The sequence below is a fragment of the Bombyx mandarina genome, chromosome 15, assembly GCF_030267445.1.
Source record: "Bombyx mandarina strain Sakado chromosome 15, ASM3026744v2".
Taxonomy (NCBI): domain Eukaryota; kingdom Metazoa; phylum Arthropoda; class Insecta; order Lepidoptera; family Bombycidae; genus Bombyx; species Bombyx mandarina.
In genome coordinates this window covers 3620835-3644429 of record NC_143221.1, presented here as the reverse complement: position 1 = coordinate 3644429, position 23595 = coordinate 3620835, and the positions used below count along the sequence as shown (strand labels likewise).

General features: G+C 37.6%; 1 protein-coding gene across 2 annotated transcripts in view; it reads left to right on the top strand.

Moving 5' to 3' along the window:
• The first annotated feature begins 41 nt into the window (after positions 1-41).
• Hr39 (nuclear hormone receptor FTZ-F1 beta) overlaps positions 42-23595 on the top strand; it is an 80272-nt gene continuing 56718 nt past the window's right edge. The window contains exon 1 of one of the 2 annotated variants that reach the window (XM_028177609.2): positions 42-446. The gene's annotated coding sequence lies outside the window, so the exon portion shown is untranslated. Of the gene's footprint in view, positions 452-23595 lie in introns of both variants that reach the window. The other variant, XM_089733474.1, reaches the window with a different exon arrangement.

Sequence of the window (23595 nt, the reverse complement as noted above, 5' to 3'; positions counted from 1 at the left end):
AGTCACTAGATGTCCGTTGTTTCGAGGTTTTACGACCAGCTAGATGTCATGTTCATTCAATCGCAACGTTCAACAGTTCAACTTTATTCAGCTTATTCCGCTTTGTTTTGCGGAGCTTAGAGGACGTAGTGTCATAGCGCCTGCGTTTGTGTAGTGTCCAATGTTTTTATGTTAAAAAGTATTTTTTGAGTGAACACACAATTAAAACTTAAACGGACAGTGTTTTTTTAAGCGAACCAAGACAATGCGTGCTTTTTGAACTTTAGAAAGATTGTTACATTCGTACATTTGCGCAATCGTTAGTGAGACTCGATGTCAATAAACTTGTCGGTTGTATTTTATGGGAAAGGTGTGCCGCGTCGTGCTGTTACCTGTTTACGACGGCCGGGTGTTCGAGTCTGATACAGCAGCGCCAGGAGTGTTCAGGCCATGGTGTCGTAGTCAAGGTGAGGTGCGTCGGTTAGAGTACTTTTCGGGGCCGCGCTATGGTGTGCGGGACTCTGGCGAGCGTGCATTCACCTCTGACCCGCGCGCGGGGCGAGCGACACTCAAGGTCGGTGCGCCGCCTGAAGGTCGTTTGTCACGTGACACGAAGGGTGCACACCCCGACCCTCGCGAGTCGGGACTATCGTTGCCGCCGTCGCGACGCTTGTTTTCATTTAAGACAGTCGTACACAAAAGTTGTCTCTTTAAAATCTTATTTTATTAGTAATTAAATTTTTGGAAATATGAAGACTTGACACGTTTAGTTCGAGTAGAGTGAAATATCTTTTGATTACGTTAAAACCTCTGAATTATGTTTAAAAAAAAATTACATTCACCGGTAAAAGGATTTCGGTTATTGAGAACAAGGTCTGAATTAAAATCAAGGTTCAATGGGATATGACTTATTTACAATCGCTTGCTTATAACGTTCATTTATATAATATTATTGAATAGTTTATATTACGTTCAGTCATAAGAGAAATAAAATAGTTCATTATTATAAGAATCTTGCGTGCTTGTATGAGTGGAATTGCCTTGCAGTTGATTTCTGCCACGAAGCAGTCATCTGCTCTGGTTTAAAGGTCACAGGTAACAACTGTTGTACCTGTGCGAATGTTATTGAGATTTCAGTCCTAGGTGTCAGGGTGAGAATGGCATTAATGTGGCAAACAATGATTTCCAAATAGACTGTCTAATAAAATATAGTTGAAAAGCTTAAAAAACACACTTTTATACCTAACAAGCTTGATTAAAAATTAAGCGTTATGTGTATAATATCAGACCAATATAATGCATTTATTTTATTTTACCGGTACATATTTGATACGTGTGCAATTTTTCAATGTCACTATCAAATGTCAAGTTGATAAAAACGTGTTAAAAATGCTATAATTTAAATGTTCAAACAATATTTTTCAATAGTTTGGATGATAGATTACGACGTATATTTGCGAGTTGCTCATTAAGTATGCACTTAAGTATCTAGGAAGCTCTTTGTCTCGCACTTGTGTCGCGAAATAACGGACTCTGTGTAAGTTGTCATAAGTATACGTATTATTGTGCTTTTGAGCGCAGAAGTGTGTTTCATTTTTCTTTTTTTTCTACCTATGCTGATAGCCTTGAGGAGTCTCTCAAGGCTATTTCAGCTTCACCATATCGTGTAGATAGCCTTCACGCTTTCGAGGCTCAAACTGGGAGTGTTGCTAACCCGGGCTCTAGCAAGAGCAGTGCTTCGTAGAATCTACCACCGGATCAAAAACGCGATCCACTGAGAAGATCCGGCGAGAAACTCAATGGGATGTGTTTATTATGAGCTACAGTCATAATAACAAACAGGTGTGTTCCAATAATTTCAAGATCGTCCAACGGAATCGAATATAAATAACAAAAATACGACGATATTGTAACAAGTGGGCAATGTATGAAATTATCCTTTACCTCGAACATTACGTAGTCAAGGACACTACGGAATCATAAAAAGCCCGTGTAGACGAAACAGCGATAAAACAAACGAGCACGCGTAGAAATGCACGTTCGAATCTCACGAAGAACAACGCCTTAAAATAATTCAAACTGCTCCAATAGCGCCAGACAGAGAAAAATGCCAAACGAATATTCAGGAAGCGGTTACTCAACGACTTAATCTATTTATGTTTTTATTGCTTTGACGACTGAACGAGCTCACGGCCAACCTGATCTTAAGTGATTAACACACAACATAGACATCACAATGTAAATGCCGTCTTGCCTGAGAAATTAGGGCGAAATCTAAATTGCATTTAATAATTATCCTATCCTTTGAAACGGTAGAAATGTCCAGGGTAGTGATACCTACCAGTATGGACTTACTACGCAGCACTAGCAGTAAACAATCACCGTCATGATAATCGCCTTATCGTTGCCGCCGCTGACTACTCCCCGAATCCTGATCCCGCAGGAGCCAGTCACCTTCGACGCCCTAGACACGTCCTTACGGATCCATCAGGTCCATATAACCCTTGCATTAGACGCCTTCAGCTCTAACACTAGGAGCGGGCTTGGGGACCCGGCAACCGTACTCGTAGAACTCTACAAAGAGTTCGACGTGCAACCTGACCATGCATTAGCCCGCTGAGGTTCTCGCCATTCCGATCCGGTAGTAGATTCATTCGCGTAGCAGCTGCTCTTGAGTTGTTAGGTCTCCTTCGAAGGCTTTATGGTAGCTGTTAGGAAATCCCACCCCTCCTGGCTGAGCCGTTGCTCGCCCACATGTCCTGGTGAAACTGGAAAGGCCTATGGGCCATTAGTACTTAAACCTACAATATTAAAAAAAACAATTATTTTTGCATTTAAATGGTTTTGTAATAATGCACAGTCTGTGGGTGCACGTGTAATGGATGACACAAGTAAGGATTTGCGGTAGGCAGCGGCTTGGCTCTGCCCCTGGTATTGCTGACGTCCATGGGCGACGGTAACCACTCACCATCAGGTGGGCCGTATGTTCGTCGGCCTACAAAGGCAATAAAAAAAATGATAACTTGGATGCCATCTGCAGGGTGTTATTGGTAATTGTAAAAAAAATCTGTTTCTTTTTTTTTTATTGCCCTTGTAGGCAGACGAGCATACGGCCCACCTGATGGTGAGTGGTTACCGTCGCCCATGGACTTCAGCAATGCCAGGGGCAGAGCCAAGCCGCTGCCTACCTGCCTACCTGCTTAGCGAATAAATATAACATGATACTTTTTACCACGCTTTTATTAGTATGATAAGTATGTTTGTATGTAAATTAATCTTTGAACGTCATTACCACTAAATCCAAGACGTCCGATATACTTGAAAATTTGTACAATCATCAAGAACAATAATTTATTGACTTCGCTCCTAGCTTGAAATGTTCTGACCAGTAGGTGTCAACATTACTGGTGGTAGGACCTCTTGTGAGTCCGCGCGGGTAGGTACCACCACCCTGCCTATTTCTGTCGTGAAGCAGTAATGCGTTTCGGTTTGCAGGGTGGGGCAGCCGTTGTAGATGTCTATGGGCTCCAGTAACCACTTAACATCAGGTGGGCTGTGAGTCCCACCCATCTACGCAGTAATAATAAAAAAAGAACTCCTCTTTAATTACAAAAATAAATGTCGCGTATTAAGTGAAATACTAGCTTTTCACCGCTCGATGTGTATTTCATTTTTTACATTTCCTGTGAGAGTTTAAGAGCGAAAGAGCAAGCCGCTTGGTTTTTAATAGCGACCACGGGTGGCCTTGAAATTCATTAACGGCCGTCTGGTGTAGTGGTAAGTGACATGGTCACTACACAGGGGGGTCGCGGGTTCGAATCCAGCCAAGGGAAGATATTTGTATGATAAATATAAATGTCTTTTCCAGGGTTATGGATGTCTATTAAATATATGTATGTGTATAATAAAAATCTTACATTTATATCCGTTATCTGGTACCTGTAACACAAGTTCTTTACGAACTTATCACGGGACCAGTTAACGTGGCGTGATTGTTAGTAAATAAAAATAAAAATAAAATAAAAAATACCATTATTTATACATTTAGAAATTATAATGATGATTTAACATCAAACCGTTATCGGTTGACAAAGGCTTGCTAATGCAATCATAAATGAAACTTTTATCAATAAATGGACATTTCAATTAATGACACGGGACACAGATTAAGTAATTAGATATATCAACGTTTTGAAGATAGCAAGAACTTATGATTAATAATTGTAAGGTAACACAGTCATAATTGAAAATTATTAATTGTACATACAACATATATTATGTTATATCTAATAAATAAAAGTAAAAAATAATCGACTATAAAAATTCATTATATAGGAAATCGGATTAGAATTTTTGTAACACACATATACACGATAGAAAGTACCCAAGAATGGAACCTTTTTTTTATTTTTGATTGCCTAGATGTGTGGACGTGCTCACAGCCCACCTGGTGTTAAGTGGTTACTGGAACCCATAGACGTAAAATGCGCCACACACCTTGAGATATAAGTTCTAAGGTCTCAGTATAGTTACAACGGCTGCCCCACCCTTCAAACCGAAACGCATTACTGCTTCACGGCAGAAATAGGCGGGGCGGTGGTACCTACCCGTGCGGACTCACAAGGGGTCCTACCACCAGTAACCTTCCTTGTTAGGAGTTTTTCTCACACATTAGAATAAAACTTAATATTTTTCAGTATATCATAAAGTATTTGTGTGCCTCTATTATTTAGTTTCAAATGATTTTTATACGACTAGAAAGAGGCTATGACGGCTTAGACTTGATGAAGTCAGACTTAAGGAGGAGTCAGGCTTAACCCCGTCCCACAGGTCTTCCGTCGGCCGCGTATCCGATGACACACTAGGCTAACACAGAGCGAATCATAAGAGAAAGTGTAGACCACGCGGCCAAAGCTGTCAGTGGAAAGCTTTAGTAATAAATAAGTATTTAGAATACAGTTCTTTAGATCTAATTACATAACTTTGAAGCTAGTACAGAACCCTCAGAATTATCGTGTAGTTTTTTTGTATTCGTCGACTCTGTTCTCGCGATCCAACAAAAAATTCCATATTTCATCCATTACACATCCAAACAAATTGTTATTATTAGTCTGTCTCTGATTTTAGGTATAATTGTGTGTATGTGTTACATTTTAAGTGCGTAAGTGTAAATGCATATTAACCGATCTCCAAAAAGGAGGAAGTTATCTGAATTAGCCTTTTTTTATTTAGTTGAACCGATTTTTTATTTATTTAAAATTCATGTCGTTTCATTGTAAATGTTAACAAGATCTGACTACAAGTTTTTGAGTTATTTTTAATATAATACATATTTATTATTTTGGACTTTGACGGCATTTAAGATATTCGAATTTTATTATACAGAAGTCAGTTTTCTGTGTTGTTAAAATTATGTTATTTAATAGTCCAACGAAAAACAAAGCAAAAAAAAACTTGATTTTTCTTTAGCATCCAAACGGTTTGGAATTTTTATGTTTTATAGTAAATATAATATACTAGTGGTAGGACCTCTTGTGAGTCCGCGCGGGTGGGTATCACCACTCTGCCTATTTCTGCCGTGAAGCAGTAATGCGTTTCGGTTTGAAGGGTGGGGCAGCCGTTGTAACTATACTTGAGACCTTTGAACTTATATCTCAAGGTGGGTGGCGCGTTTACGTTGTAGATGTCTGTGGGCTCCAGTAACCACTTAACACCAGGTGGGCTGTGAGCTCGTCCACCCATCTAAGCAATAAAAAAAAAGACTAGAGAATCTAGCGTCGTTTGATCTCTAAAGTCCCTAAGGAATTTGATCAGTTCGCGGCACACCCGGCAAGTAGTGGGGTTCTTTCTGTTCGAAACAACCACGTCGTTCGGAGATTAGGATTCTGAGCCCACGACTCAATTCCACATTGCCTTGACATTTATCAGATACCGAAATGAACTTGAATATCCTAAACTAAAATATTTTATTTATTTATACTTATTGTACGCAAAGAAGAAAATACAATAAAAACAGATTTAAAATAATTTCTAAATATTATGTACAAAGGCGAGCTTAACTCATTGCTCAGTTTTCTTCCAGCAAATCATTAGCAGAGAGAAATATGATGTATGAGGGGAAAAGTGTACAATATAAAATATATCAAAGCATGACTGCTAAACTAAGGTTTAAAAAAAGTTATACACAACCATTATGACACAAATAAATACATGTATTTTATAAACATATGTATTTTCCAACTTTGAAGTTTTACAACGATTAATGTTTAATGGATCGTAGATGAAGAGTTCGACGAGCAAACAAACCTATAGCGATTTAGATCCGGCGGTAGATTCTGCGCAGCTCTTGCTAGGGTTGGTGTGTTGGCAAATTCTCTCTGGAATAGCCCATTAGGCTACCAGCGACTAGGTAAAGAGCAAAATCTGGATCGTACGTGTGTATCCGTTCTTAGTAAAATCTAGCATGGGAATTCGTAATACGCTGTCGATGGCACGATATTTGCATTAATCAATTGCATAAACTGACTTAAACTAAAGAAAATAATGAAGGAGTATTTGTTGAATTGCATTATAAAAAAAAAACTTTTATTTATAATGTCGTATAAACAACGAATTGATTGAATCAGAATTTGAATAAAACTAAAATAAACTTGTAAATTTAATTTAAATTACACTTCCGTGGATAATTCTTTTGTTTTTTAAAATAATGAAACTGTTAATCTTAACTAGAGGTCCCGCAGTAGTCGAAATTCGACTATAATTAATTGGAATTGTAAGTTTGTACACTATTATGATTGTATTTTACACTTCTATAATCACAAATTTCGCCAAGGTTACACTATAAAAAAATATTAATAAAGACAAACAATATTTAATCTGTTCTCAATTTGACAACAGACGTCAAGAACAAAAGTTTGACAATAAATAGTATGCATGCGTGTGTGCGTCAAATATATGGTATGTAGTGTGTGTAATGTTTTCTTTATTGATTTAATGTATCTTTTACGCATTATTTTTAAAAAATATTAGCATTGTGCACTTCCCTATATTCTCTATAAGTGTAGAAAATTTCATACTCCTCCGTCCGCGTAAATTTCTTAAAATGGGATACAAAGTTTTTGCTTCACGTATTAATATATAGATGGTTGAAATTTTTAGCACCAATTTTAAATGTCTATTCGAAAATCGATACCATTTCTCGGAAGCTCGCCATAAAAGATTGGTTTGGCGAAAAGTCAACAGCACCGCGGTCTAACTGTAATGTTAATAGCTAATTGCTGGAGTATTTCAAAGATTAATCAATTCCATCCGGTTCAGAACAAACACCGCCGGCCGGCGGTATCCTATTTGGAAATATATTATTGCATACGAACCAGTGCTATTACTGTTAATCAGATAGAGGCAAGATAGTAAAGCGCTTGCTAAATTTTAATTGCGCTGTAGAATTAATTGTGGTATAAAATTTATCTTTGAAATAGCATATTTTACTAAATACTTAACACGTTGAACCTTCTTACGCTTTCTCTTCGTTTTGTGTGTTGCCAGGAATGTAAAAACATACATATATTTCTAAAAAATGAAACTGCGTTGGTTTTTATGTTCCAATTCAAAATATGTAGTAATTTCCAGACTTCATAGACATAAAACACGGTTGATTGTATCATAGATATAACGGTTCTTCGATCCTTCATTGGCACCGGAACGAGACAGTTCTAATCGGCAGAAATAGGCAGGTTGCCTATTTTACTATTGACTGTTCCGCGCGGGTTCAACATGTGTCCTACAAAATCCACAATAATGACATGTTTTTGTTTTACGTAATTTGTTGATCACGGTACTTTTCCTGTTTTTCATGTGGCAGTCAATAAAGTTGTGAATACAATGAATACAAAACGAATCGAAAAGTTGTCCTCAGAATATCATTAGCAACAACACAAACCAGCGTCCTAATTGCTTAGAATCATTTCCATATATTTTCCATAATTACTAAATATTAAATAGGTATGTTCAATTAAATTTCTACATAAATACGGAATTACTGTTATATAATTCGAGTTGGTATTACACATACTGCTTAAATTGAACACTAGGCATTGTGCAACAAAATATAAAATACGTACTCACCGGGTCATAGGTCGTTTTACTAAGTGTAAAGTAAAAACCAGACATGCAACTGAAAAGATTATTGAGTGCGACTGTACCGCGGTCTGTACTCTCACTACTTTCACGTTTGCGAGTGTGTGTGTGGCGTCGTAGCAGTGTGCGTTGCGGCCGGTGACCTTGCTATCAAGCGGAAGCGCGCGGCCGCGTGAGTCAGCGCGTCTGCCGAGGGAGCATGGACCTTTTGCGTAGCTTAGCACTGTCTGTATCGCTTACCCATCATACCCCATAAAAATCTATGGAAGTCACATACAGTCATGTCATTAGAACACAGATACATTTGCGCGGCAGCCGCTGATACAAATTTCATATTCGACATTCAAATACTTAACACAAAATCCAGTTTCGAAATTAAAAATTCTTTTGTTCGAATTTAGAATTCTTTGTTCTTTTTTGTTTGCGGTCGATAATTATTTAGAACTTTTAAATTTTCTCTATGAATCTAGATCGAACAAATTCAAAAAGGTCGAGACTTTCTGTATTTTTTAAAATGTCTGTGAAATAGGTAGTTGTTTTTTTTTTCTTTCTTTTCGTTGTCAACCTACGAAATACATATAAAGGAAAGGATCGTAGTCCGACATTGGAATGAAAACAGAAAAAAAGTTAATGTGATGTTAGTTTTCGTGTGCAGCTTATGACCTTGAATACAGGCTTATGCGACTCGGTGTATGGAAATAAAGATGTAACCTCGAATGTACTCCATTACGACGGAACTTCGTTTTATATTCCAAATTTAAATAATCGAACGCGACTTTGACTTTATGTATGAACTATTTTTACGGAATGTAAACAATCGTTTTTAAGGTCTAAGGATATAAGGCGAGTGTATGAAATAAAGTGTTTTTGTTTTAAAAAATAATTTATAACCGTTCGTAAATCGAGTTATCTAATTTTAATCATTAATGTAAATACTCTAAAGTGGCTTGATTTGGTCACCAATCAAAATAATAAACGTTTTTTGTTTTTTTTTAAATACTATTATTTTTAAAAATAAAAATAATATAACCGCACTTATCGCGCATACCACGAAACCACGACTGCATCTCTATTCCAATAATTCGATTTATTCTAATAGTATAAGTATTCTAATAGTACAAATTAAACGAAGAAAAACTCATTTACTGGTAGCAGTACTAGTGGTAGCGGGTATTCTGAGGGCTCTACGGACTGACTACATCCATCCTGCCCATTTTGGCTTCAAAGCAATCGCCGTGGTTGGGGTTGGAGAGTCATTATGCATACATAAATGAAACTTCTATTTCATGTTTTAAGGTACATTACACTAGGTAGGCTATGATACTGCTACTGCCTAGCCCACTGAGTTTCTCGCCGGATCTTCTCAGTGGGTCGCGTTTCCGATCCAATGGTAGATTCTGGGAAGCACTGCTCTTGCTAGAGCCAGTGTTAGCAACACTCCCGGTTAGAGCCCCGTGAGCTCACCTACACGTCAAGGAGAAGCTGAAATAGCCTCTCAAAGCTATCTACATAGGTAGGAAAAAAAAGCTACTGCCTATATAAAAGAAAAAGTGTTTTTTCCTTACCTCTTCAAAGGGCGCGGCAGTGCATGTACATATAATTAATTTCGTCTGGATTAGCAGTAAGGAATAGTTGGAATGGTAGGCAGTACTATCTATATACGATAGAAAATCGATAGGATCTATTAAACCGGTATCTTGATGCGTAACAGAGCGCATCAGTCTGTGTAACATAGAACCGAGAACGAACAAATATCATCTTTCTCACAGCTAGGTCACACGATATAGTGTTTAATTCGCGGTTCAAGCGAGTTCTGACGTTTCGAGTTTAATTGGTAGTTGCGTCACAACTTGCTTAAAATTGAATGCATACATTTAGATATTGTATTTGTGATTTATATTTTATATTAGGGACTATCTGACCCGGCAGACTTCGTAGTGCCACAGTCGATAAATAAAAGACCTAAACTTTTGTATAAAATAAACTTAAAAGAAACAAAAGGAATCCGTCCGACGGGAGACACATCAAAGGGAAAACAAAATTGTTATTTTTATTTAATTCCGAGCATTTTCATATTTATCTACCTTTTAAACCTACTCTGGACTTCCACAAATAATTCAAGACCAAAATTAGCCAAATCGGTCCAGCCGTTCTTGAGTTTTAGCGAAAGTAACGAACAGCAATTCATTTTTATATATAGAGATAGATTAAAGTATGAAATTGCCGGTTTGCACTGAAAAATTTAAATTCAAAAATTTAAAAATCACTCGAATTTTCGAAGTATCACATCACATTTTTTAAAAGAAGAACCTCATAGTACCATTTGAAAAAAGTTTCAGTCAAAAATCTCAAACCATGAAGGTTCTATGTCAATTCGAAGTACCTATTACCTATTACAATAAAACGGTAATTTCATACTTTAACTCCTATTATTAAACTAACGTTCATGGATACATCAAGATTAAAATTTATTTTATGTACCTACTAATTCTTTTTGTAGTCAAGATCGAAGAAAAAGATGTAATTGTTTCCAATTTTTCTAGATAACATAAAAACTCGTCCATAGTTCGTAAACAAGAAAATAAAATCGGTTGAAAAGGTGAAGGAAAACTACGTACTGTTTGGTGTTTGCGTATTTAAATACGAATACCTACAAATATTTATATACGATTTGAAATTTTACTCATTTATTGCTTTTCGAGTTTTTGTGTTGCGTAGCAGTAGACTTTAAATGTTTCCGGGATAAAAAGTATTCATTGGATTAAAGAATGCCTTCGCTGTCATTGAAAGTCATCGAAATCGATTCAGCCCTCTCTGAGATTAAGTCCGGGGAAAACGAAACACGTAAATAAACCCCGTGCTTAGATTCGATAGAGAATAAACTGCGTAAGTGTGTAAAAAAAAGTGCCTTACGTCTGAAATCACACTGACATTTGGATTCTAATATTCAGGTTATTCAAAAGAGCATTCGCCTAATCGAGTTTTGGCGCGCATTTAATTTGATTCGATGATATTATTACAAATAAGAAAAATGCCATTCTCGAAACTTCTAAAACAAATGCACGCCGGAGATGCGACGTGACGGCTCTTGAAATCGCAACCGGTCTTTTGATTGCAAAACGTTAAGCAATATAATTTTTATAAATTCACGAAACGCGATTTATGCCACGTTTTCATCACTTATTTTATTTATAACAGCTGAAGATTTATGATTAAAATTTTATTGCCTTGCTTAGCCTGCCTACTTGTTTTGGTAATGTGGTGTCGCGCCAAATAATACAAAACTCTATGCAGTTAATGTCTTGTGTTTTAATAGGATTATCCGCGATAAAACAAAACGGTTTCAGGAAGTCCTATCGATGTTCTACTTAGTTATTCTATCTGAGGTCTCGAGTAAAGTCTGTTCCTAGAATTTAGAGTCGTATTAAATTTTCTTCGGTTTTCGCGGGTCGTGGTGGATATAATTAAACTACTGTTACGGCCTTAATCTCGCATGTTTTGTTGTCATTGTAATATTTATGACTTTTCGAATACTTTACCGTATATACTTTACACTTAATTAATCTATACATATAAATAAAAATAAAATTGGAGTGTCTGTTTGTAATATTGAAATAACCGGTTTTTACTACATGCATTTGAATATACAGTCAAACCTGGATAAGAGAGAGTTCAAGGGAGCACAATCTCATTCTCGCTTATAGAGGTTTCTCACTAACCCGAGTTTCTCGCTAATGCTCCCTCTGAATTTCATTTCGCGATTTTCCGGATTCAAACGCATTCACTATTTTAAGTTTATCGCTTAATGACAGTACTTCAATTTTCCGTTTTGACATGATGCAGAACGGATTTTCCTTCGCAATTGATTAACGATAAAGTGAGTAAGTCCGACAAACAGTAGGCTTAGTGCGAGTTTCAAAAATCGAATCGAATGACTCGCATCGAGTGTACGCTCTTCACGGTGAAACGTGCGGAGCTCTGAGTGCGAGTTACTCGATTTGCAGGACGTTTATTCATCTTTAGAAGCAATAATTTTTTCTTTTATGTTGGTAGCATGCAAGTTTTTTTTTAAGGTGTTTAATTGAAATGCCAAGCTTTCTAACGATATTTATAATTAGTCGGGTAATGGGTAATGTACCTGTGCTTAGTGCGAGTTTTTTTAATTACTCAGTCGATGTTAATGTTATGTTTAATTTGTGTGAGTTTGTATCAGTGCCACCTAGTGGTAAGCTTATGAATCTCATTTTGTGGGAGAGAGAAGGTTTGTTTATGTTGCTGTCTCATGTATCGAATAGCTTTACCGAAGTGAGCCTCTCGATTATTGTATGTGCGAGTGCGAGTTACAAATTAATGGATTTTGCGAGTATTTCTTCACTTTCAAGCAAGTTAAGTAGTCACTAAAAATTTTGCCGTGAAACCAATACAATATCAAGATTTTTTCTTTCGTTTTTAATAATAATGTTGTTTTTTAAGGTTTTATCTATTCTAATGGTTTATACACATATATTTTTTCGGTTAGAAAATTTTATAGACGTCTAGCTAGTTGTAAATACATATTAATTCTTTGCTTTTTCATTTAATTCTTATTAAATCATTGCTTTTTTTTAAAGAGTTGTTTGATGAGAGAGAGAGAGCGAGATAGAGTTGTTTTTTTTTTATTGCTTAGATGGATGGACGAGCTCACAGCCCACCTGATGTTAAGTGGTTACTGGAGCCCATAGACATCTACAACGTAAATGCGCCACCCACCTCGAGATATAAGTTCTAAGGTCTCAGTATAGTTACAACGGCTACCCCACCCTTCGAACCGAAACGCATTATTGCTTCACGGCGGAAATAGGCGGGGTGGTGGTACCTACCCGTGTGGACTCCCAAGAGGTCCTACCACCAGTGAAAGAGTATTCTTTATTGTACACAAAATGAATAAATATTGTGAAACATTTTTTCTTGGTCTTATCGCTAAGAGTGATCTCTTCCAGACAACCATTAGATGGGCAAGAATAATTTCGAAATGAATTGCACACTGTATATCTATCTATTATAGAAATATATACACACACGCACATACACACGCGTACACACACACACACACACGCGCGCAATATACATATTTACAGGTACATACGTACAGATTTATATTTATAAATTATATAGAAATTTGAACAATGTAATAATAATTTTGCTTCTTTACACATTTATAAATAAGGATGGATGCTCGTAATAATTTTAGTATATTTGGGCCACCTAATGAAGATCATCAACACTATTACCGTAAATACAATCATTTTATAAACGTTCAACGGGTAAAAGATTAAACCTATGTAAAACATAATTTATTTAATTAAAAAAAGCTGAAATAATTACCTATTCCAAGATTAATTATGTTAAGTATGTCTAAATATGTAATTACAATTAAATAAATTCTATAATAAACTTCTAATTCTAATACTTCTATTAAAGTTACTAAAAAAATATGTTTATGCTGGGCAGTTTTCGTGTATTTTAAAGGTTACGCCATTACGGCAAAGTTTGTTTACGAAATTGCACCCTTAGAATGGAAGTGGTATAACTAAAAAATTTAAGATTAGTTTTATATTTCAAAACACTTATGTATTATTATTAAGAACCTACATTTTAAGTAGGTAATACGTGCAGCAAAAATGTTGGACTCCTTTTCACGAAAATTGCGCGGACGGAGAAGTATGAAATTTCCCACACTCATAGAGAATATAGAGAAGTAGTGCAGATTGCTAATTTTTTTTTTAATTGTGCATAAACAATATAAAAATAAACTAAATGAATAAAAAAACCTTACACACATTACCATGTATTTGACACACACACACGCACACACACATGCATTTATACTTTTTTTGTTTATTGATTTATCAATCTGTGGTCAAATTGAGAATAGATTAATATTTTTTGTCTTTAATATTAATTTTCTATAATGTAGCCTTGGCGACATAGAGCAATGATTATTATAGAAATGATGATAATAGAAAGGTGACAATAGAACTATAATAATGTTCAAACTTAAAATTTAAATAAATTATGGTAAAATTTCGACCACTGGACTACCATTAGTAGATAATAATAAAATCATTTATTGCCTTTCACACAGATTTAGATTATTACAGGCAGCCTACAAGGAAACAACAAAAAAACAAAACACTATTATATCATTTCTGGCAAGCAGCTCAACATTTGCACTTGTATATTATTAATAGGAATTTTATTAAGAATATTGACAATTTATGAGGAATTTGACAAGTACGGATTAGTTATAGATATATGTAGTTACATATTGTAAATTAAATTAGTTTTATAAGTGCAATAAAAAATAATTTAAATGATAAAATGATAAAGCCATACCTTTTTCCAATGTGACGATTAGAGGGTATCCTATTATTCTTTTCTATATTATTCTATCAGCTTATAAAATTAAACAGTCTCTTTTAGTCTAGAAAAGGACAAAGTACTCTTTCTGTCTTTTTCAAATAAAATGGCATGCCTTAAAGTGTTTAAACCGAAAAACTAAAAAAATACAATTATTGTATTGTAAGGAATACCCTACAAAAAGGGTATAAAACCGGCGCGCAGCTCCGTCACCCGCGCATTTGTCGGTTGACATTCATCGAGAGAACATCGTTCAAAGACTTTAAGTGTTAATTTAGGAAACACGAATTTTATAATAATGTTGAAGGTAAAGTGCCTATAAATAGCAACGCCTTTGCTCGAAACATTCATTCGATCGGCGGCGTTCGTGAGAGAGGGTGGTCGTGGACATGGTGTGCGTGAGTCATTGTTTTAAGTCTCTGTAAACGTGTGCTAATTGTTATTTTTTTAAATGGTTTTTCTTCTGATTCCTAATATCAGAAGTGGGATAAAGGACTCAAATAGCCCACAGTAGCGTAAAACTCTGAACTTTGTTTTGTTTTACAATGACTGCTTACTTTGATGCTTTCATACTTTATTTGTTATTTTTCTTGTGTGATTGCAAATTTTAACTGTGATAATGAGACATACTGAAACTCCTAGTACACGGAGGCGACCGTCTCGAGATGATTCTCGTAATCGAAAACGATATTATGCTTTCGCGATCACAGAGATATACAGATAGACAGAATCGCGATGCTAACGATGCGCTCGCGCACGATAGAACCTGTCGCGACACGTTCTAACGATAAGGAGCACGCTGAACAGACCACCGATATTCTACGGACAGTTACGACTCCCATGTCGAATATCGTTGGTTCGCAACAAGGCCACGTAGAATCTAGTATCCCTGGTTCTGAGTCGTCTACCCTCACCAGTGCTTTGATAAAACTTTAATAGTGATACGGGGCATAATGGGCCCTCAGATTAGAGCCGCGAACGCTAATCTACTCACGATTTGATTTCATTTTTAGTGGAGGTCAGGTTTGGCCGAGTCCTCATAGGGTTCAGGCACTAGTTGAATCACCAGTGACTCGTAATGTTACACAGGTAGATAATTCCTGAGGTTGACTGCATACTTCCGAAGGTGAATTCGGGACTATGTTGGCAATGGTCAACTCAACTTTTGAGATTACAGCTCATTCTGAACATCGCAAAATGCAAGACAACAGACATCCGCCCTGCAGCTTCTGGTACAAAAGACGCCACCACACCTGTGGTGAGGACTCTAATTAATGATGTCACGACTGAGGTGTTTCGGAGCCGTGAAGTTCGTCGAGAACTAGGTCAAGGTAGAGCTTATCAATTGGTACCACGGAGTGTAAAGCGACATGATGCTCGCGTGGACGGGCACCGACGAGTAGCAGCCGTTTTTAATGTCAATAATCTTGTTTTGGTAATAACTCACAGTCGACAGGAAATCTAGATCCGGCAACCCATGGACCTTACCCAATGGTGAGGATGGTGCCTCACGGGCATTGCCGCCAGCTCGGGCCCCTCGATGGTTCCTGCGGCAGTAGCACGCAAGCGACGTGCCGGTAGCTGCGTAATGTCGGTCGGCAGGTAAACTTGATTCCGGCATGCATGGCCCGTATAAGGTTGTCGAAATTCTACCCAGTGGACGCTATACCCTACGGCTGCTCAACGGCAGTTATGGCAAAACTACGCAAGCAGCTGCACAATATATGGTGTCGTGGCGGGGCGAGTGGACCCCTGAGACATGTGCTGCCTTCTTTGAGAGCAAGTAAAGTTAATAATGATCATTGTTCACAAATATACGTATTCCTATGGTGAACCTGAAGGGTGAGCTATAGATGTTTGCCCTCTAGTTACGTATCCCTCACTCGTGTGATTAACACGGTGAGATGCCTCAATACGATCGGCCTAGACTGGCGTATTGAGAAGCCTCGGCACGTTTGAGTATGGTCGGCGTGCCGGGAAGCTTCACACGTTTGAATAAACTCTGCGTGTGGAATGCACTCGTACGTTTTTAATACGATCTTCGTACGAGTGGGTCTGGGACCATTTTACGTATCCCTCACTCGTGTGATTAATTCTACACGGTGAGATGCCTCAATACAATCGGCCTGGGCTGGCGTATTGAGAAGCCTCGGCACGTTTGAGTATGGTCGGCGTGCCGGGAAGCTTCGCACGTTTGAATAAACTCTGCGTGTGGAATGCACTCGTACGTTTTTAATACGATCTTCGTACGAGTGGGTCTGGGACCATTTTACGTATCCCTCACTCGTGTGACTAATTCTACACGGTGAGATGCCTCAATACAATCGGCCTAAGCTGGCGTATTGAGAAGCCTCGGCACGTTTGAGTATGGTCGGCGTGTCGGGAAGCTTCACACGTTTGAATACGCTCTGCGTGTGGAATGCACTCGTACGTTTTTAATACGATCTTCGTACGAGTGGGTCTGGGACCATTTTACAGGGATCACTGATAACCAAATGCAGAAGACACTTAACGAAGGGCGACGCACACTGGCCCTTGGATAATAACAGGAATATGCGCATTAAGGATGATTGCTACTGCGCGCACTGCTCGCGTGCCGTAACTGCGCGCTCGCCTGCTTCAGACGTGCATACTGCACGTGCTGCTCGTGTGTCGCTGCCTGCGCGCGCTCACCTACTTCTGGCGTGCATACTGCACGTGCTGCTCGCGTGTCGCTGGCTGCGCGCGCTCATCTACTTCTGGCGCGCATACTGCGCGCACTGCTCGCGTACCGCTGGCTGCGCGCACTGCTCGCGTGCTGCTGGCTGCGCGCACTGCTCGCGTGCCGCTACCTGCGCGCGCTTACCTACTTCTGACGTGCATACTGCACGTGTTGCTCGCATGCCGCCGACTTCCGGTGCCGTACGACTGGCAGTGACGCAGAGGGCGATGTCGCTCGATCTGCGGCCTGCTGCTTCACTCGTTGGGGACTATGATGCCTTTGGTGAGTAGTTCGTTTGCAGTCCTGCTGAGCTACTTATGCGCTCCGCCTGCATTTTCAGGATTATCTATCAGGATGGTCGAGCGGGACGCCCGCCACACGTGGTGCAGCCTCACATCGTGGTTGCAGACTGGAGCTGGGACGGCTGCTTTGCCGAACTTTCGGGAGGCGTGGACCTAACAAGATCTTTCGCACGCTTCCGCATCATCGTTACGAGTGGACCCCAGTTATGTGGTCGAGGACGAACCACAGTCAGGAGAGGCCGTGTAAGGAATACCCTACAAAAAGGGTATAAAACCGGCGCGCAGCTCCGTCACCCGCGCATTTGTCGGTTGACATTCATCGAGAGAACATCGTTCAAAGACTTTAAGTGTTAATTTAGGAAACACGAATTTTATAATAATGTTGAAGGTAAAGTGCCTATAAATAGCAACGCCTTTGCTCGAAACATTCATTCGATCGGCGGCGTTCGTGAGAGAGGGTGGTCGTGGACATGGTGTGCGTGAGTCATTGTTTTAAGTCTCTGTAAACGTGTGCTAATTGTTATTTTTTTAAATGGTTTTTCTTCTGATTCCTAATAGTATTACAATATTGAAGTTTAGCAGAAACTAAGAATTTTGGGTTGAGCCACTTTAATTCTAAAGGTACAAAATAGTATTGAACACGTGACATTACCCGAATAATTTTGAAAGTAGTTGGTTCCCTTTAAAATGCTGTTAAAATGCGTTGTATTTCATTTAGACGGTCTAATGCCAAAACATCACGTGCTACCAATATACGAGAAATAATATTATTGCTGCTCTCGGTGAATAAACGCCCTGCGAAGCGAGTAGCATATCTCAACTCACACTCACAATTCTTCATTTTTCACCGTATAGAACGTTAACTCGATTTGATTTTGATTTATTCATTTACAATTGAACAACTAGGAAAAAAAGATGAAAAGACATTTTGGAGGGACCGCGAGGAGCTAAATTGTGTGAATTGTTTTATTTTGTCTATTTAATGTTTCTTAGTTAATGCGTATTTAATATTTCTTCGTGTATAAGTGTAATTTTGAGACCGTCCTGGCCTAAAGGTTAAGGCGTCCGGTGTATTCGTATCTTGCAATGCACCGGTGTTCTAATCCCGCCGGCGGGTATCAATTTTTCTAATGAAATACGTACTTATCAAATGTTTACGATTGACTTTCACTGTAAAGGAATAGCATCATATAATAAAAATCAAACCCGCAAAATTAATTTTTGTAATTACTGGTGGTAGGACGTCTTGTGAGTCCGCACGGGTAGGTATCACCACCCTGCCTATTTTTGCCGTGAAGCAGTAATGCGTTTCGGTTTGAAGGGTGGGACAACCGTTGTAACTATACTGAGACCTTAGAACTAATATCTCAAGGTGGGAGGCGGCATTTGCGTTGTAGATGTCTATGGGCTCCGGTAACCACTTAAGATTAGGTGGGCCGGGAGCTCGTCCACCCATTTGTCCAATAACAAAGTAACGTGGGTTTATTAACTGTTTAGTATCTGTGAAAGTGCGAAAATTTAAAAAAAATAAACAAAACCGCTGGACGTAGCTTCTCGAAGTCTTCGAAAAGGTCCACTGAAAAAAATCTCAGTATATAATCAGCATTTTGCAGAGATTATATTTTATCCCATATTATCTGATCTCATTTCATTTGATTCCATGCCAATTGATTAATGCTTCAAATTAATCAAATCCATTTCACTCCATATTATCAATTTTCATAAAAAAAGATTAGGCTCTATGGCATGATATTTTTGCCTCTCTAGTTGGAAAAATAAAACTACTAAAGAAATACTCGATCGAAACGTTAAAATCCACTAATTTGTAACACGCACTCGCACAAATGTCATTCGTAGTACTCATTTCGGTAAAATTACTCGGTTACGAGATCACAACGTTAATATGAACTCGCACTCACAAAATAACACCGAGTACGTTTGCCGCTAGGGGCGCTGTTCCAATTGCATACAAATTTGAGCAAACTGGCTCGCTAGTGAGAACGTTACAAAACTCGCACTAAGCACACAGGACGGTACAAAGGCACACGTGTCCATTCGAAAAGAATGCGATAAAATATAACAACGTTATTTAGTTCCACGAAATAGAATAGGTTCAATATTGACGAGAAAATAATTCAAAAACAATGGAAGTTCCACAAAAGTTAAGAATGAGTCATAAAATAGCAGATGCTAAATTTGTAATTTGTTTTTTCAGTTGTTCCTCCTAAATAGTATAAATAAATAAAGCTCGACTGTCGCTTATAGAGGTATAGATAAGTAGCAGTCTCGCTTACGGAGGTCCATGAGGGAAAAACGACTCTCACTTACAGAGGTATCTATTTCTCTCTAATAGAGGTTTTGGGAGCTTAAAATGACGGGTCCTGGCTTTTACTCTCACTTATAGAGTTTTCTCACTTATCCAGTTCTCACTTACCCAGGTTTGACTGTATATATATACGGTACATACACCAAAAAACATTTTTACAATTTTTGTCTGTAGTCTGTCTGTCTCTTTGTTCCGACTAGTCTCTGGAACGGCTGGACGGATTCCGACGGGACTTTCACTGATAGGTAGCTGATGATATAAGGAGTAACTTAGGTTACTTTTTTTAGACTAGCTCCGCCCCGCGGCGTAACATCGCGGGACTCGGCTATTAATAATAAAATTTAACGTGTCCTAAGCAAAGCAAATGAGTCCCTTAAATGAGTGCAGTAGAATGGCCTCGAGCAGGGAGAGATGGCGCGACATCGTGAGACGCATCAAGTCTGCCCCTTCCAACACTACATGACGATCACGACCACTCTGTCAAGAGTGACACGACTAAGAAGAAGAAGAAGAAGCAAAGCAAAGGCGGGTCGCTAGTTATTTATAAATTTCTCTAATTTCACAAAGTATGCGTTTGTTGAGATAAAAAAAAATCGCGTAAATATCGATTCACGAATTTCATTCGTACGTTCGCAGTGCAGTGTGACCCCGACGTGCAATCTCGTTGCGACATCAAAGTAAAAGGCAAAAAGGCTCGTATGCATGGCCGGCAAACGTAATCGACCTCTGGGACTTGCTTAATTTTAAATAATTAAAATTACCGCTATCTGCCAAACTTTCCAATTCGATTCTATTGGCCATGCGAACATGAAAATTTGCGAATCGATCTTGAAATGATTTCTGAATAGGTATTTTAACATTTTGGAATAGTTTTAACGGTTTAATCTGGCGCTTATATTAATAAACTTTCATCATATCATGAAAATGTAAAAATATCGATTTCTCTACGATTACAATGTATTCAATTCGCAAAACAATAAAAAATTGAATAACACTCGTAAATCACTATCTTCCTTTTAATATTATCTATAGTAGATTAAATAAGAGTTGATAAATACAAAGGACGGGTGTTTTGTGACTCATGTCGTTTGAAAACTCGTTTAACCTTGACTGGTGAAGATTGAGTTCGAGATTACGAATAGCTCTACAATTTGATAATTAGAATTATACTTATGTACATCCACGAAAACGTATATACTCTGTGGACAATGTTGCCATATTTAAACGTCAAATTTAAATATGGCAACATTGTCCACAGAGTATTACATAAATATTTAAAATAATAATTAAAGATTTCGTGAGCTCGACGTTGGCAACGATGGCATTATAATTGAAAAAAAAAGTAGAAGAAATATGGCAACAAAATTTCCAACTGTATTTTTGGTTAAAACGATGTAAAATAAGTACCTACTTAAATTTTCACCTTTAGTTGTTTTTTTAAATTAGTTTTTGAGAAAACAGCTTATCAACTTATTTTTAAGAATACGTTTTGGATACTTTTATGATATTTTTATTGTTATGGAAATAAGTTCATGTAGTATTCGTAAATGTGAATTCACAAAATTAATCAATATTTGCTTTATCGTATCTGTGACTCATGCTGTAGATAATATAAGTTGCAAATACTGAAACTATAAGAGTCTAAGACGTGTAACTTGTTTTTAATATACTAGGTTAAGCCGCGTTTCCACTTGTATTTTGAATTAAAATATACCCTTTTTTTCTTAACTGTTTAGATGGGTGGATGAGGCACCTTGAGACATGAATACTAAGTCCCAGTTTTAAACAATATTCGTATGCTACAACACAGCGGAAATAGGCAGAATGGTGGTACCTACCCGTGCTGGCTCACGTAACGTTCTACCAAAAGCAAGATTTATCCATATTTACACGGGAACCCTAAATGTTTCCGGAACAACAAAAATATCTCAGATAAAATATCTAGTTGCTAATCAAAGTCTTATCAGAATTTGTTCAATTTTTTCATTCAATGCATTACATAAATTAGTTCATATTTCTATATTTTAAGGTTTTTTATCAGTCACAAGCAAAACAAAAAAAAACAGTATTTTTGGGAAATTGCAACAAAATAAAGCAACTTAAAGATAACATCTATTTAAATGTAATAATTTTCGTCAACTATATACTCGTAGTACATTTATCAAATTTCAAAACATTTTTATATGAACAAGGTACGTTGCAATCTTAGCAACATTCGTCATGCCAAGGACAAAGCACACACGGCTAGAACATAGTGAATCACTATTCTAGAAATGTAAGAAAAAAAAAAAAAAATTATATCTCACGGAAGAAATCACCTTATGCTTTAAACGATAAAGTGCATTTTAGTTAATACCGTTGTTGAATATTTATTTTTACATTGTGATTTTACCGTTCCAGTTTCGCGTTCAATTCTCACATTATGTGAACAACTGCTCATGACCGAAATTCGTTTGCGCGACCTGAACGCCTTTTTTCGAGTAGGTATATCGATTGCTAAATACTCTTTTTAATAAAATCCAACTGCTTAAATATGTATTCAGCTAACCGCCGCCGCTTTTGTTAACACCAATACAAAATAAGCGATTTCCGTAACGAAAAAAACACGAATGAGCTGTACGCAATAGCAGGAGTTGTTACTCTTCAAAATTGCCGCGCAAGCTTTATAAACAGCGACTAAACGAGGCTTCATATATGCGTGACGTCATTTGAGGCCAAAATAAGCAACGAGCTAACTGTAGAACGCTGATGATTCTGTCGATTTCGCCACTGCCGGCTTGTTTTTGCTGATCGGTAGTTGCTGAGTATAATACAACTGAACCATAAAATACAATAATTCGCCACATATGATCACGTTTTTATTATTGGTGCCTCATTGCATAGGCTTCAGCCGTTTCTTAAACTTTTAACCTTTATGCGATCCGCAGTTTATTTTTTCACTCGGTGCACACTTTCACCGATTATACGACGACAGATACGCGGAATCAGGGATGTCACGTTTAGTAATTAATATTTTAGTTGCTATTGCTTAGAGCAATCCTAAACATAAAATTTTACATGATTGTTTTTAAGCTTGGGAACACACAATAAGTTCATATCTGGCTCGAAGGACCAATATGTAGAGCGTGGACTGTATTTTGGTGCTAGTTTCAATAAAAACTAGATTCAGAACAAAGGCTTTTAATTTTTTAATATACAACACGTGCACGTACGACTAAATTTTTTTGTAACTGCAACTAACTGTTTCCATACTTATTAGTGTGTTCCCATATTTAAAAACAATCATATAAAAGGATTACACTAAACAGCTATTAACTAAATAATTTGTATTTAATGTGTTTACATGCCCTATCTTTTTATGTAACCAAATATTTGTTATTAAAAAAATGTATCAATAAAACAAATAAGCAAAACCAGTATATTTAATTAAGCTAATAATATCAATGGTTTTTTTTTTTAAATTTGCTGCAATCGCTTTTATTCAGAACGAATCTTGATGATATTGCCGGTCCGCAATCATGATACATCCCTCTTTAATTTCGTAAGTTTCGATCCACTTGGTATATTTCTACGAAGCCATTGACGGGTGAGTCACGGGCTGCGGCTGGAACAGGTCTTGGCTCCAGTGTTGTAGTGCAAATCGTTTTCGGAAAGGTAACAGCATTTTTATTTTGTGTTTTAATGTCGTTTCTTATATCGGCGTGGAATTAATGCTTTCCCACGTTTTAATATTTAAAGTGTGTATTAAATAT